At 47.2% G+C, this 11,575-nt stretch overlaps 1 protein-coding gene across 1 annotated transcript in view; it reads left to right on the top strand.

The window, feature by feature from the left end:
- Positions 1-8,405: 8,405 nt before the first annotated feature.
- Positions 8,406-11,575, top strand: part of RCN2 (reticulocalbin 2) — a 425,951-nt gene continuing 422,781 nt past the window's right edge. Inside the window, exon 1 of the mRNA XM_078786772.1 lies at positions 8,406-8,409. The gene's annotated coding sequence lies outside the window, so the exon portion shown is untranslated. The remainder of the gene's footprint in view (positions 8,410-11,575) is intronic.

The raw sequence follows: 11,575 nt of genomic DNA, 5'->3' as shown, positions 1-11,575 counted from the left end.
TTCTGCAGCCGTGGAGGAGAGGGATGGATGGAGACGGGCAATGTTTTTAAGGTGAAAGAAGGCTGTCTTTGTGATTTGTTTAGTGCATTTGTCGAAGGAGAGGGTTTGATCAAAGATGATGCCAAGATTCCGGATGTGAGGGGAGATGGATACTGGGAAACCGTCAATGTTGAGGGCGAAGTTATGGATGGATTTGGTGAGCGTTTTTGGGCCAATGATGATTATTTCAGATTTATCATAGTTAAGTTTGAGGAAGTTGATTTGAAGCCAGGATTTTATTTCAGTGATGCAGTTTGTCAGGATAGAGTGGGTGGCGGTGGAGATTGACTTGGTGGAGATGAAAAGCTGGATGTCATCGGCGAAGCAGTGGAATTGGAGACCATGACGGCGGATTAAGTGACCAAGGGGGGACAGGTACAGGATGAAGAGGAGGGGGCTGAGAACTGAACCTTGGGGGACACCTTGGGGGAGGGGAGCAGTGGGGGATTTGCAGTTATTGATGGAGATGAACTGGCGTCTGTCAGAGAGGTAAGATTTGATCCAAGAGAGGGCAGTGCCGGTAATGTTAAAGGTGGTTTCAAGTCGGGTGAGGAGGATGGTGTGATTGATGGTGTCAAAGGCGGCGCTGAGGTCGAGGAGGATGAGAATGTTGAGGTTGCCGGCGTCAGAGGAGAGGAGAAGGTCGTTGGTGATTTTGAGGAGAGCAGTTTCAGTACTGTGGTTGGAGCGGAATCCGGATTGGAATGTTTCATACAGGTTATTGGCAGAGAGGTGATGTTTGAGTTGAGTGGCTACAGCGCGTTCCAAAACTTTTGACAGAAAGGGTAGGTTGGAGATGGGTCTGAAGTTATTTAGGGTGTCAGGGTTGAGTCCAGGTTTTTTCAGAATGGGGGTAACAGCAGCAATTTTGAGGGATGGTGGGACGATGCCTGTAGACAGGGAGGAGTTTATTGTTGCAGTGATAAGTGGAGAGAGAGCAGGAAGGGAGGCCTTGACAAAGCTGGAGGGGATGGGGTCCAGAGTGCAGGTGGCAGTTTTCATTCCTATGAGGAGTTCTGAGAGGTCAGTAGGGGAGACTGGGGAGAACTGAGACAGGGGTTGGCAGGATAAGGGGGGGGGGGCAGGTGGTTTGAGGGGGAGCAGGTGCGGTGGTGGTTAAGCTGTTGTAGATGTTGTCAATTTTGCTTTGGAAGAATGAAAGGAAGGAGATGCAGTTGTCTACTGTGAATGACTGGGTGGTGGTGTCCAGGGGGCTGAGGAGTTTGTTTATTGTAGAGAAGAGTGCTTTTGGGTTTCCGGAGCCAGAGTGAATAATTTGAGAGTAGTAGGCGGAGCGGACGCGGGAGAGGGCATCTTTGTAGTGCTGCAGGTGGTCCTTGTAGGCTTGGGAGTGAATTGTGAGACCTGTTTTATTGCGGCGTCTTTCAAGTTGGCGAGCACGAGTTTTCATCAGGTGGAGTTCAGGGGTAAACCAGGGAGCAGAATGGGTGAAAGAAACTGTTTTGGTTTTTATAGGTGCAAGCTGGTCGAGGCAGAAGGAGAGAGTGTGGTTGTAGTAGTCAGTGAGGTCAGAAGGGGTGTGCAGGTCAACGAAGGGAGAAGTGGATATTTTTTCAGATAGGGTGGATGAGAATGAGGTCGGTGAAAGAGAGTTTAGCTTACGGAAGTTGATAATGCGATAATGCCTTGGTGCTGGGGTGGGGATGTTGATGGTCATAGTGATGGCTAAGTGGTCAGAGAGGGTGAGGTCGGAGCTAGAGAGATGGTGCAAAATTAGTCCAGTAGAGCAGACAAGGTCGAGAATGTGACCACAGTTATGGGTAGGAAAGTTGACATGTTGAGTGAGGTTAAAGCAGGTGAGTAAATCAGTGAAGTCAGTGATTATTGTGGAGTCAGTGGAGTCCATGTGGATATTGAAATCACCGAGGAGGAGGATTGAGGGGGAGAAGGAACAGAGCTGGGTCAGAAAGTAAGAGAAGTCAGACAGGAATGATGGGTGTGGTTTGGGAGGGCGGTAGACGACTGCCATGACTGACTGTGTGTGACCAGAGAGTTAAAAAGCCAGGTGTTCAAATGATGGAGCAGATGAGAGATGAAGATGAGGCTGGTCTTGATGTCCTGTCGGTGAATTACGGCAATTCCACCACCTCGGCCCTCCGAGCGTGGTTTATTGATGTATGAATATCCATTGGGTGTTGTGAGGTTGAGTGAGAAGTAGTCCAGAGGTTGTTGCCAGGTTTCAGTGAGACAGAGAAAGTCCAGTTTATTGTCCAGAATGTAGTCGTTCAGGATGTGGCTTTTGTTGTTGAGGGACCGGGTATTAAACAGAGTGAGCTTGATGTTGCTTTGTACGATGGTGATGAACTCGGGTGATTTTGGCAGGGTTTGCAGACAGGAGGCACGATCGTGTGCGTTGCTGTGATGACGTAGTCGATGAGTAGGAGTGCGCTGAGCTGACCAGAGTATGGGAATGGAGTGACCTGTTTGTAAGTAAACAAACTTGTGACCGGAGCCTCTATGAATGTATCTGGGTCGGCGCAGGAGTCCGTGGTATTTGATTGCAGAGATGCATGATGGGGTGGAGTGAGTGTTGAGCAGAAGAGGCCTTGCGGCGGAGTACCTTAGAGCCATGCCAGGCAGGAGCGAAGGGGACGAGGACGAGTTCACCGTTCACGAAGTCCACCGTCAAAAACACCGCTATTAGGCCTGTGGTGTTCCAGCGGCAAACCGCCCTCGTCCACGCGCAACCGCAGCCGCAAACAAGACAGCAAAGGGTAGCAGAGGCGTAAGACGTCCCGGGAGCGGGCCTGAGGCAACGGTGGAAGAGCCGGGCAGGCAAAGCTGGGAGCAGAGATGGGACCGAGTAGAGAGCAGCCGGGACCGAGTAGAGAGCAGGACGAGTTCACCGTTGACGAAGTCCACCGTCAAAAACACCGCTATTAGGCCTCGTGGTGTTCCAGTGGCAAACCGCCCTCGTCCATGCGCAACCGCAGCCGCAAACAAGACAGCAAAGGGTAGTAGAGGCGTAAGACGCCCCGGCAGCGGGCCCGAGGGCAATGGTGGAAGAGCCGGGCAGGAAAAGCGGGAGCAGAGCCGGGACCGAGTAGAGAGCAGACCCAACGGCCAAAAAGCCACCACGACCACCAGAAAAGCAGACTATATACAATGACCCAGCCGGAGAAGCGGCGAACAAATAACGCCAGCGTCCTCTCGCAGACCAGACCGGAAGTCAATCAATGATTATATATATATATATATATATATATATATATATATATATATATATATATATATATATATATATATATATATATATATATATATATATAGTTATATACAACGCATTCAGAAAGTATTCAGACCCCTTCCCTTTTTTCACATTTTGTTATGTTGCAGCCTTGTGCTGAAATCGTTTAAATTCATTTTTTCCCTCATCAATCTACACTCAATACCCCATAATGACAAAGAGAAAACAGGATTTTAGAAAGTTTTGCAAATTTATTAAAAAGAAAAAACTGAAATATCACATTGACATAAGTATTCAGACCCTTAACTCAGTACTTAGTTGAAGCACTTTTGGCAGCGATTACAGCCTTAATTCTTATTAGGTATGACGCGGCAAGCTTTGCACACCTGGATTTGGGGATTTTCTGCCATTCTTCTCTGCAGATCCTCTCAAACTCTGTCAGGTTGGATGGGGACCGTCGGTGGACAGCCATTTTCAGGTCTCTCCAGAGATGTTCGATTGGGTTCAAGTCAGGGCTCTGGCTGGGCCAGTGGGCCACTCAAGGACCTTCAGAGAGTTGTCCCTAAACCACTCCTGCATTGTCTTGGCTGTGTGCTTAGGGTCATTGTCCTGTTGGAAGGTGAACCTTCAGCCCAGTCTGCGGTCCTGAGCGCTCTGTTTCAGGTTTTCATTAATGATATCTCTGTACTTTGCTCCGTTCATTGTTCCCTCAACCCTGACCAGTCCCCCAGTCCCTTCTGCTGAAAAACACCCCCACAGCATGATGCTGCCACCACCATGCTTCACCGTTGGGATGGTATTGGGCAGGTGATGAGCGGTGCCTGGTTTCCTCCAGACATGACACTTAGAATTGAGGCCAAACAGTTCAATCTTGGTTTCATCAGACCACAGAATCTTGTTTCTCACAGTCTGGGGGTCCTTTAGGTGCTTTTTTCCAAACTCCAAGTGGGATTTCATGTGTCTTTCACTGAGGAGAGGCTTCCGTCTGGCCACTCTGCCATAAAGCCCAGGTCGGTGCAGTGATGCAGTGATGGTTGTCCTTCTGGAAGTTTCTCCCATCTCCACACAGGATCTCTGCAGCTCAGCCAGAGTGACCATCGGGTTCTTGGTCACCTCTCTTACCAAGGCCTTTTCCCCCCGATTGCTCAGTTTGGCCGGGCGGCCAGCTCTAGGAAGTGTCCTGGTTGTTCCGAACTTCTTCCATTCAAAGGTCCACAGACACGGAATCTCACTCAAAATGCATTTGATGTCATCCAAATGAGTCTTTTTATGGTGAATTCAAATATTACATGGGACCTTTAAGCATTATGGAGGCCACTGTGCTCCTGGGAACCTTCAATTGAACAGAAAATTTTTTTGTAGGCTTCCCCAGATCTTTGCCTCGACACAATCCTGTCTCTGAGCTCTGCAGGCAGTTCCTTCGACCTCATGGCTTGGTTTTTGATCTGATATGCATTGTCAGCTGCCAGACCTTATATAGATAGGTGTATGCCTTTCCAAATCATGTCCAATCAATTGAATTTAGCCACAGGTGGACTCCAATCAAGGTGTAGAAACATCTCAAAGATGATCAAGAGAAATGGGAGGCACCTGGGCTAAATTTCAAGTGTCATAGCAAAGGGTCTGAATATTTATGTCAATGTGATATTTCAGTTTTTTCTTTTCAATAAATTTGCAAAACTTTCTAAAATCCTGTTTTCTCTTTGTCATTATGGGGTATTGAGTGTAGATTGATGAGGGAAAAAATGAATTTAAACGATTTCAGCATAAGGCTGCAACATAACAAAATGTGAAAAAAGTGAAGGGGTCTGAATACTTTCTGAATGCACTGTATCTCCCTGTGTCCCTTACCTTTCCAATCAAAGTATCCTTCTTGGAAAGGTGAGCTCACAAACGAATTACATTGACAGCACATAGGGAGCTCTCCTAAATTCCCTGAAGAGGTTCTTTGTTGGAGTTCTTCTATAAATACAAGAGGCATCTCAAGCCAAACAGGCCATTTGGTGATTAAATTTCCACCCCGTATCCTCATTTGTGATTCCAACGTGATTTAAGGTCAATGTCATGCAAGTTTAAAGCTTGTGTTTTAACATACTCACCGATTTAACTAGCTCATCTATAGCATCACCTATTAATGAAATGCAATGCATACCTAAACATGTGACTTGGGAGTGCAAGGGTTTGTGGAGCAAATCAAGACAATTTTTATCCCAAAAATGCACACACAAGACAGATCCAACCTCTAGTTACAATAAACTCCATACAAACGAGATTTTTGAGAATGACTGCAAGGGAAAAGGTTTAATGTTACACCTCCCCAAAGCACTGCATCGATACATTTAGCATCTTATAGCTTGTAGCATCTGCTTGTGATGCTTATGCTGAATTCCTCACAGATCTGCATTTTGCATGGCCTTGTAGCTCATCAAGGTTACTGAAAGCTTTTATCAGCGGTTTAATCCCAACATATATATATGTATATATATATATATATATATATATATATATATATATATATATATATATATATATATATATATATATATATATACATATATACACAAAGAATTAAGTTAAGCACCCCTACACAACGAATTAAGGTAAGCACCCCCTAATATATATTCTTTGTGTATATGTATACATTGGCATATATTCTAAGGTATGTGAGATCAAATAATGATTGGTATGACATTAGCAATTATCCATTGATGAAATTGAGTGATCAAAGTGAAAAAAAGTGATTGGTTGAGTCAGTGATCCGATCACGTGGGTCCTACACACGTTATTGACGCAAAGATCGCTAGAGGTCTTCTCAGAACAATGACTGTACGTTAGAAAACATAAACGTCATCCACACTGTCCATGATGGACCTATAGCTCCATACTTAAATTGAGGTGAAAATATGCCTAAAATTCCCAAAAAATTTCACCTTAAATTATTCAGAATAAAATATTGAAAACGGCATGATTGTTATGTTTTTATGTGACCATAATATCACTTCTCCAGAAAATATAGCAATATCATGGGTATATTACACTGTTTTGACGACAACAAACTTGTAATGTGCGAGGTTGTAAAAAAACGGGGGGGGGTGCTTAACTTAATTCTTTGTGTATATACTAGGACGTGCCCGTACGTGGGTGCCCGTTCCGTGGCCAAAAAAAAAAAAAAAAAAAATTCCCAAATTTAAATCAAGTGTACCTCCCTGTCTTTGCTAGCCATGACATTCGATGCCATTGACCATTGCCACTCCTACGCCACGGTGAGGCGACAGGGTAGGATTTGTAGGAGACCTGAAAGTGCAGTGTCAGTATGTATTCCATGTTCGAATTGTATTAGTTTTAAAATAGTTAAAAAAAAAAAAGGTTTGCAAAGCATATCAGCAAATTGAAACAGAATTGAAACAGAGCAGAATTCGTTATTATTATTATATTACTACAAATTATTACAAATTATTACATTACAAATTTTATTCGTTAATGTTAATTCCCTGCCATCACCCACTGCCATCACCCTCCCATCACCCTCCCATCACCCTCCCATCACCCTGCCATCACCCTCCCATCACCCTGCCCCATCACCCTGCCCCATCACCCTGCCCCATCACCCTCCCATCTCCCCCCCATCACCCTCACATCACCCTCCCATCACCCTGCCATCTCCCTCCCACCACCCTCTGCCATCACCCTCTGCCATCACCCTCTGCCATAACCCTCCCATCACCCTGCCATCACCCTCTGCCATCACCCTCTGCCATCACCCTCTGCCATCACCCTCTGCCATCACCCTCTGCCATCACCCTCTGCCATCACCCTTCCATCACCCTGCCATCACCCTCCCATCACCCTGCCATCACCCTGCCATCACCCTGCCCCATCACCCTGCCCCATCACCCTGCCCCATCACCCTCCCATCTCCCCCCCATCACCCTCCCATCACCCTCCCATCACCCTGCCATCTCCCTCCCACCACCCTCTGCCACCACCCTCTGCCATCACCCTCTGCCATCACCCTCTGCCATCACCCTCTGCCATCACCCTCTGCAATCACCCTCTGCCATCACCCTCTGCCATCACCGTCCCATCACCCTGCCATCACCCTCCCATCACCCTGCCATCACCCTGCCATCACCCTGCCCCATCACCCTGCCCCATCACCCTCCCATCTCCCCCCCATCACCCTCCCATCACTCTCCCATCACCCTCTGCCATCACCCTCTGCCATCACCCTCCCATCACCCTGCCATCACCCTCCCATCACCCTGCCATCACCCTCCCATCACCCTGCCCCATCACCCTCCCATCTCCCTCCCAAACAAAGAATAATAAAAATTGTCTACATGTACATTGTACACACCTTTATGTCGTTAGCACCACTTCATAAACAACATTGCAGAGGAAACGGCGCTTCTTCTTTGTTTCCTCGTCCTGGGCAAGAATGCGGAGGCTGCTGGATCTGCCAACCCTACAGGTCGCCACGTAGAACTGGCAATGGCTGAAGAAGTGTCTTGGGCAGAAGATCCCAACATGGTGTAGCGACTGCCAAAAGAAGTTGTGCATTTATTTTGATGAAATCTTTTCGTAACAATTTTTCTTCAATCAATAAATAAATAATAAGAATTGTCCACATGTACACACCTGTATGTCGTTAGCAGCTCTTCATAAACAACATTGCTGAGGAAACGGCACTTCTCCAGGAGATCCTCACATGGTGTACAACTGGCAAAAGAAGTTGTGCACTTATTTTGATGAAATCTTTTCGTAACAATTTTTCTTCAATCAATAAATAAATAATAAGAATTGTCCACATGTACACACCTGTATGTCGTTAGCAGCTCTTCATAAACAACATTGCTGAGGAAACGGCACTTCTCCAGGAGATCCTAACATGGTGTACGACTGGCAAAAGAAGTTGTGCACTTTTTTTGATGAATTCGTTTCGAAACAATTTTTCTTCAAAAAATAAATAATAATAAAAATTGTCTACATGTACATTGTACACACCGTTATCTCGTTAGCACCTCTTCATAAACAACGTTGCTGAGGAAACGGCGCTTCTTCTTTGTTTCCTCGTCCAGGGCAAGAATGCGGAGGCTGCTGGATCTGCCAACCCTACTGGCCGCCACGTAGAACTGACCATGGCTGAAGAAGTCTCGTGTGCAGAAGATCCCAACATGGTGTAGCGACTGTCCTTGGGATTTATTCACAGTCATGGCAAAGCAGGGTCATACCGGAAACTGCCGACGCCGCAGAGTGAACGGGAACATGTTGTCAGATGGACTCAAGGTTATGCGTGGAATGAGCAATGTGCGTCCAGAATTGACACCCATCACAGATTGTGCAACCAACAGATTTGGAAGGATCTGAAGTATGATGTACCTTGAGCCATTGCAGTGCCCGCTTTGCTGGTCGAAGTTTCGCAGCAGCATGATTACCATACCCACCTTGAGAGAGATTCGATGTGGCGGCATACCAGATGGACAGAGGGTGTTCAGGAACTCAGGCGGATACAAATGATCACCCTCAGATTCCGCTGTATCGACGCTACAGCAAACATGTTCCTCCCCTGGAAATATGGTCGTCATGTAGGCATTTACCTGATCGACTTCGGAATTGGTCGGACATAGTATAACACGCTCGCATAGCCACTTGGGGTTGCTAATGTTGTTATGCAAGTCTTCGTACACCCAAGTGACAATATCCTGAAGTTTTTCACCTGGAAGAATGAGCGGTTCCCTGAGCTCAATAGCAAATTCACCCTCTTCTGGATTGACAGGAATCTTCCCTTCACCCAGATCCAGCAGGAATTTTGCAAAATCAGATTCGTCCTGTTGTTCTCCAGCACCCTGCATGATCCTCATGTTTACTCTGAGACGAAGTATCTGCACTTTTCTCCACAGGTATGAGCTCTTGAAGCACCTTCCAACTATGTCAATACGGCTACCGTGTGGCACAACAGTAAGGATCTGCCTCCAGTCACCACTGAAAACCATTGCGATGCCGCCAAATGGGTCCTCTGAGCCCCAAAGCCACTGGAATGTTCGATCTGCTGCCTCCAATGCGCGACGATCCATCATTGAAACTTCATCCACCACCATTAGATTAGTCATGCGTATGAGTGCTGCAGTGGTGTCATTTTCACTGATGTTGCAAGTGGACTCATCAGTGAGAATGAGAGGACACTTGGTCCTACTATGGAAGGTGGCCCCTTTAGGCAGCAGCGTAGCTGCAATACCACTTGCAGCAGTTGCAAGAGCCACTTTGCCCATTGCTCGCACTTTGTTGAGTATATGAGACAATGTGAATGTTTTCCCAGTCCCACCACTTGCATCAACTGCAAGCATGCAGCCATGTCCGTGTTCCACACTCCGCATCACTGTATCGACAACAACGCGCTGCTCGTCATTAAGAAGGCACTCTGTTTGAGCGATGTGAGCCTCAAGTTCTCCTATATTGTGCACTGTTTCGTGCTCGATGACGCGCGGAATGCGAGACTGGAAATGAACTGGTTCAGGCTCAGGAAGGCCAAAGGTTTTACTGAGCGAAAAGCCGTGGCACTCAACTTTGTTCCTCAGCTCTTGGAGCACTGCACTCACAATGCGTCCATTTGGTTCATTCACACCTGCTGCACGCATGAAGTCCTCGCACAGCACATACTTGTGCCTTTCCCAGAACTGCACGTGGTTGCCTCTGAGAACGAATATGAGCATGTTGGCAAATACTTCGCGGACTGCAGGGCCAAATGCAATATTTGCAGCCTCTTCCATAACAGAATCCACCTCCTGGTCATTGTCAACGATGCCATATGCAATGCAGGCTGCCAGATAGGTCTCCATGACCCTACCACCAACACGACGGAGATCCTGAAAGCATGTGGGGCCAGGCACGCGGTACAGTAGCATGCGGAGATAGTACAACTCGGCAGTATGTGAGTTGACGGGAATAATGGGGAGCCGCCCAACCGTATCAGCCTTACGGTTATCCTGGAAACTCAGCCTTCTCTTCCGCAATTGAAACCTTTTCCTCAAGTAGGTGAAGTGTTGGAATACATCTGGATATAGAACATGACGCATGTGTGGATGGAGATTCATGGCTTCGAAAAAGGCGGTGAGGGTTGTTGCAGGGGGTCCTGACTCTGCCAAGTTCTGTACGGCACCTTCGTCATTGAACGTGATCACCTGCTCATCCTGTAGATGGAGTGCCAGCATCTCGACTGGTGGGTACTTGCGTTGAATGGGGAAATCGTATATGCGCCAGTATCCCTCAGATGCGGTGATGTAACGCCCTAGTTCGTAGCGTGCCACTTCATCATGTTGTAATGCCTCTCGCATCCTCTCATGAGGCTCAAGTCTGACCAGGCACTGGTCCGGGCCCTTTTCAAGGTATTTGTACAGGTACTTGACACAGGTGACAGCACAGACGATCTCAAGGTTGATGTGAGCATCGTACCTGAGGACAATATATGGATTGTAAGGCACAACCCATGCATTGTTAACTAATACGTTAGCACCGCCTCGTATTGTCTTCATGATGGGATCACCAGGTGCAGCTTCTGCCCGTCTTCTGTACAGGGGATAGGAGTCATCAGAGAAGCTTGTCGTTTGTCGTAGGGCTTTGGGATAGTCCTTTGTGCACTTCCGGTCTGCCATGCAAGGGCTCAAGATGTTCCATTCCCCACATGGGCCGTGAATCATGTGTGATGTCACAATACGGTGTAGTTCCGGATTTGTGAGTCTGTCAGGAATCTCAGCAGAGACCACGCGATCGACATCTGCTGGTGTTCTGGGCTTGTCGCGAGGTACCACGGTCAGGAGCATGTGTATATGGGGAAGGTGACGCTTTTGCGTTTCCTTCACCATCACGTAAGCGTCCACATGCCCCAAGATGTCATGCTTGAGGATGTCTGCGAGGAGTGCTTCCACCTTCATATGAAACACCCGGGCGATGATATCAGGTCTTGCATTGGGTGGCTGACCCTCAAAAACCGATTCTTTAATTTCTGGCCACTTTGGGTTGCAGGTGAATGTTAGGAAAAAGTCTGGCTTTCCCTTGACTCGGACTAAAGCCATTGCATCCTGAAACTCTTTGGCATACCAACGTGGCGACCCATAAATTGACGGTGGCAGAATGGTGAGGCGTCCAGGTAGCACCTCAGCATCACTGTTCAACGCATCAACGATGATCTTATACTTTTCTGCCTTAATTGACTTCTGGTTGCAGCGAATCCAAGTGAGACGGTGTGACTCAATTTTTGCCATCATGTCGCATACGTACTGCTGTGTCAACCTTCCACCACGAAGCAGTAGATTGAAGTGATGAGTAGGATCA

The sequence above is a fragment of the Myxine glutinosa genome, chromosome 11 (assembly GCF_964187855.1).
Source record: "Myxine glutinosa chromosome 11, kmMyxGlut1.1, whole genome shotgun sequence".
In the NCBI taxonomy this organism is placed as follows: Eukaryota; Metazoa; Chordata; class Myxini; order Myxiniformes; family Myxinidae; genus Myxine; species Myxine glutinosa.
This window is presented reverse-complemented; position numbering and strand designations above follow the sequence as displayed.